We start from the raw sequence: 5,423 nt of genomic DNA, 5'->3' as shown, positions 1-5,423 counted from the left end.
ATGGAGAAAAAATTGGAACTCAAAATCTTGTAAAAATGAATGACAAAAATTGTCTTGACATGTAATTGGGGAAAAATATTATTTAAAAAAAATGCTTTATGTAGACTCCAGAGAGAATATCCTTCAAATGAAGGACTGTCTTCATCAGAGACCATGGTGTAACATTATTTTCAGAAGGAGATTATGTCAGAGAAGTGTAAGTTGTAGAGGAGAAGGACCTCTTTTTAATGGCGTTTAGGCTTCCAATTTTATGTTCAATTATTCTACCATTTTCATTAAAAATTATTTAGTTGGTCTTTACCTTGGATTATCCACTCAAAAATATATCTAGCAATAATCTACCCTACAGATATTTGTGGTTATGGTCCTTAGCCATTAACATATATATATTTCAGAAAGCAACATGTTTCTGTGCCATTATTAAGTGAATTATATATGACTTTTATTTTTGTCTATATAAACCTTAAATCAGTTTACATAAATTTAGAATTTGCTATATAGTGTATCTTGGCAGGCTTCCAGCAAAACAAATATTTTTCTTGCTTCTTTTAAAAATGGATCATCTGCCGAATTTTTAAAAATATATCTTTCCTTCAGACTGTAATGACATTCACAGAAGGAAATCAGATGCTCTGATAGTATCATAGAGAGTAACAGTGAGCAGGGTATAATAGTGGTCTTGGTGAAAAAGAATTTAATGGTCCATCCCCCAGCAAGAGCTTTTTCTCAGCATGATGAAAAATATTTCTCAGGCAGAACGCGGCGCCCGGGGAGGCCGGGGGCGGCGGCGGCCTGAGCGGGACCGGAACCGGCGGGGTCAGGGGCCTGAACCGGGTCCCGGAGCGGCTGCGAGAGGTGGCGGCGACGGAGGCGGCCGAGGCGGCTGGGACCGAAGCCGAGGGCGAGGCCGGGGCAGCCGCTGGGGCCGAGGAGGCCGGGGAGGCGGTGGCGGCGGTGCCGCACGCGGGGCCCAGCGTGGCGGCCGCCGGGAGCAGCGAGGCCGGGGCGCGGGCCCAGTGAACTGGTAGAAGGTGATGATGCTGAAACCTATGAAGAAGAGAACAATGAATGGGGAAATTATTCCAGAAGAAAAATTGTCTCTAACTGGGATCGCTATCAAGATTTTGAGAAAGAGGCAGAAAATGAAAGTGCAGAATCACAAAGGGGAACCGATTTCAGTGTCCTGCTTAGCTCTGCAGGTGACTCCTTTTCACAGTTTCGTTTTGCAGAGGAAAAAGAATGGGATACTGAAGCTTCATCTCCTAAACAAATCTCAGCCCTTTATGTGGACTGTGAGTCATTGGTCCAAGCCCTTCAAGAACTGCCTCTGTCACTCCGGCTGAATGTGGCTGCCGAATTAGTCCAGGCTGCAGCTCCTCTTGAGCTTCCCCAGATGAAACCAAAGAAAATGGAAGATGGCAAGGCGCTGGGTATGCAGATGAGATGGCCCTTGATTTCTGATGCTGCCAATCGTCCAGGGCCCACAGCTAAAGATGGACCTAGGCCATGCTCTTCAGAAGCTTTTCAGAAAATCACTCCACCACTGCAGCAAACTACTGACCACCTAGATGAAGAACTTGATCTGCTGCTAAATTTAGATGCTCCAGTAAAAGAGGAAGATAACATTCTAACAGCTCATAAATCTCAAGATCCCAAAGCCAAAAAAGATGGAAAGATGGTCCAAGAGGAAAATGCAGTTCCTGAAAAACTCTCTGTGACTGAAGAAAACAGTTTGGAACCTGAGCAACCACCATGTACATCCAAAAATGTTACTGAGGAAGAGCTTGAAGATTGGCTGGACAGCATGATTTCTTAAAGAAAAAAAATGCCTGTAGAGCTGAAGCTGCCCTGTTACTTATGGGTGGATCAAAGAGAGACATGAATGCGGCAATCCTTCAGGAAGAGCTATTTATAGCACACCCCCAAATCAGTGTTCCAGCATGGCTATGGTAGTATGCCTTCCTCTATATTTCAGACAATTGGCATAATAAATTACAGAGGCTCATTCCAGTCATTCTTTCTGGCATAGAATTCTAATAACCCAACTTTCTTAAGCAAGTGGAATGCCATCCTGTATCCCATGGGTTTCCCATCTGCTAAGAGTAAAAATCCAGGTTCCACCTAGTCCCTGGTGTTTGTTTACAGCAAATTAGGTGTTGCTGAATAACAGGATGTGACAAGAACAAGGTATGATTGGTACCTATATGCATTTGGGAAAAATAAATTGTAAATGCTGGTAAAAAAAATAATTAGGGGAAATATGACAAACTAAAAGTTTTGGCAACCAGTTTGATACTTTCTGTCACTATTCTAAACAACTGTCATGGTGAAACTAACGTGAATGGTACCAAATCAACACAATAAAAAAAAACTGTGGCATGCTGAGAATGTACCTTTTTCCTGGTCATCAGTAAATTCAACTACCTTAATTTTAAAATAATATATGCTCTTTCAAGCACTATAATAAGAAAAAAAGGTAACCACATAGTACAGAAAAACATGATATTAGTTGTGTGTGTCTGTGTGTGTTTTCTTTCTTTTTTTGGGCGGGGGAGGTTATATTTTTTTTTTTAATTCTTTAGTAAAGATTTAGGACAATAAATGACATTGTATAAAATTACTCCTTAGTTCCTTATTTTACTCAGAGATGGAGGGGACTAAGTCAGGACATCATGAAAAATACTATAATTTTTCCTTATATTTTCTATTTTTAGGAGGGTTCTGAGAATTACTGTTATTTGCAAAGGTTTGCTGTATTGCACCTCTCTGGATAGGCAATATATATGCAGATACAAATGACAGTTCTACTAGATTAAAAAATATCTCAGAACTAGTATTGTAAAAATAATTTCTAGCCATACAACTCAATATTTATTTATGAAATACCTGACATTTCCATCATTAATAACATTTTCATGGACTGAGTAAAATTTTGAATGTTTTTTCCAGGTTTTCATATGAAAGGATTTCACTAAGTGATATAGAGTTGGGAATACTATTCCAAATTTGGTAATTGACCTATAATAAGTTTTCTTAGCCCAAGGGTCATGGGATCTATGAAAAGATTTCAGGATTCTCCTTGAATTTAAATGGAGAAATATATATCTGTACTTTCACTAACTTCTAGTGAAATTTAATATTTCCTTCCAGATGGACAATGGAGTGGCCACAAAATTCAACAGGAAGGGGAAAGAGGCAAGGAGCAAATGAAGGTAATTTTGAAATGACATGCCAAGCCCTGACTGTAAAAAAATAATAATAATTGAAGAAAATGTATATGTTCCTGGTATTGATATAGAACTACAAATTGCAGAACACCATAATTTCTAAAGAATCAAAATTTACCATGACCCACAGATAAAAGGAGCAACATGGCAGTCATAAGTATTTAGTGTTACCAATGATACCATGATCAGAGAAACAATGTTAGGAGAAAAACAAGAGGCACTGGAGGAAAGCATACATAAAGTATAGCATCAGTAAACATGATGTGTTCAAGGACTTATAAGGCCCCTTGCATATTAAGTACATCATATATGAAAGACTTATGGGGGGATGTGGAAAGGAATTGTTCAGTTTCAAAGGGCATAAATGAGATGCAGTTTTCTTGCCCTCTTTCTTATGATGCCTATTGCAGGACAAGCATTTTATTCTCAGATCTCTCCGCATTTCCCACCTGACTGTACTCACTTTGAAATTATTTGCCTTGTCCACTATGTTCTGATGCCAGGCACCTCTCCTTGCCTCACCTTTTAAAAGCTTCTTTTGTATGTTGTCGTTCCCCAACATATTGTAAGCTTCTTGAGGGTAGGGACTGTCTTTTTATTTGTCTTTTTAATTACCCAATGTTTAACAGTGTCTGGAACATAATAGTTTCTTAACAAATGTTTATTTATTATTGTTTCTTGTCCTTTGATTTTTGAGGAACCTAGTTAAGAGAATTTACGTACATTTCCTATGGTCATACAATTAGTAAGTGGCAGACCCAGGTCCCCTCTTCCCAAAGTCAGAAGTTTTTGCTATCATAATATACCTGTTTCCAGTAAAGCATTCTATGCTATTACCTCAACACTATCTTAACTAATATTAATCTTGGAAATCTTTCATCTTCCTCCATATTTCTGAATAATTAGGTGGTACTCCTCACTTCCCAGAATTAGCATCATCAATTTTTTAAAAAACCTCCTTCTACTTCTCCGCATTGTCCCTTCCTTGCCCCTACCCCACACACACCTTCAAAAAAAAAAAGAGTCTTTGTAAAGGATTCATCAAAATAACACACATTGGAATATTAATTGCCTGCTAAAAATAATTTTAATGGTTAATGATAAAGATGTGTTGCTGATCACAAGGGTAATTCCTTTAATTAGATGCATTTCCCACAGTGTGAATTCATTCAATGACAGGAACTCCTAATTTTGGCATTTCAATCATCTCTGTAGGATAGTATTTTCAGGGGCTAATGTGAACTTCCCTTGTAACCTTGAACTTACACTCTATGAATGGCTTCCTATTAATATGGGTTAAGATAATTATAGCATTTTCCTGTACATTAATAAATATGTGTATGTAGATACACATATCCATATTAATGTATGTATATATTAGGTATGTGTGTATATACAAATACACTTATACATGCATACACATATACAAATACACATTTATATGATACACATGCACATACACAGTGTATACATAGACACACATATTCATTCATGTGTGCGATACATACACATGTGTATGCATATATATGTGCATGTGTGTTTATATTTCTATAATTTAACATGTGCTATAATTTTATGTGTATGTACATACAGTGTATATACATATATACATGCATATGCACATATATTTATATGAACATTTACATACATAAACACATGCATGCATACATACATACATACATATAATAAGAAGATTCCCTTTTTGATGCAATCACCAAAGGGACATGAGCAGGATGTGAGAGTGTGGGAATAAGACATGAGCCATGCAGGAAGCTGTCTAGGCAGTCATTTATTTATCTGAGCATAAGGTTTTATATACTATTAGCAAAAGTGATTAAATCTGGTATTCTACCTCCTAGTACTTTATTCCATTGTGTGCATGTGCAGATCACTTCTTGGTAATCACTTCTCAGTATTCACACCGTTTTCCTTTGCTAATCATGGAAAGATGGTGAGCCGATCACCCTGAGCAACAATGAGCCCTCATGGAGAGCAGGGACTAGGGATATCCTGACCCAGACTTTACCCATGACTCTACTGCTCCGTACTGGCCTTCTACACCTTTTGACCTTGTTCTTAACTCAGTTTGGGTATAAAAAGTAGAAGTAGATTGTGGTTTGATGAGTTTTCTCCAACTAAAATGAAAACTATAAACATGGAGTTGACTGTGAAGATCTCACCATGCACTGCAGCAAA

At 37.9% G+C, this 5,423-nt stretch overlaps 1 pseudogene; it reads left to right on the top strand.

The window, feature by feature from the left end:
- Positions 1-731: 731 nt before the first annotated feature.
- LOC138145706 (cell death regulator Aven pseudogene) lies at positions 732-2,249 on the top strand (annotated as a pseudogene).
- The last annotated feature ends 3,174 nt before the right edge of the window (positions 2,250-5,423 follow it).

The sequence above is a fragment of the Petaurus breviceps genome, unplaced genomic scaffold (genome assembly GCF_028583685.1).
Source record: "Petaurus breviceps papuanus isolate PSGF00001 unplaced genomic scaffold, PetGlider_PUasm1.0 90743, whole genome shotgun sequence".
In the NCBI taxonomy this organism is placed as follows: domain Eukaryota; kingdom Metazoa; phylum Chordata; class Mammalia; order Diprotodontia; family Petauridae; genus Petaurus; species Petaurus breviceps.
This window is presented reverse-complemented; position numbering and strand designations above follow the sequence as displayed.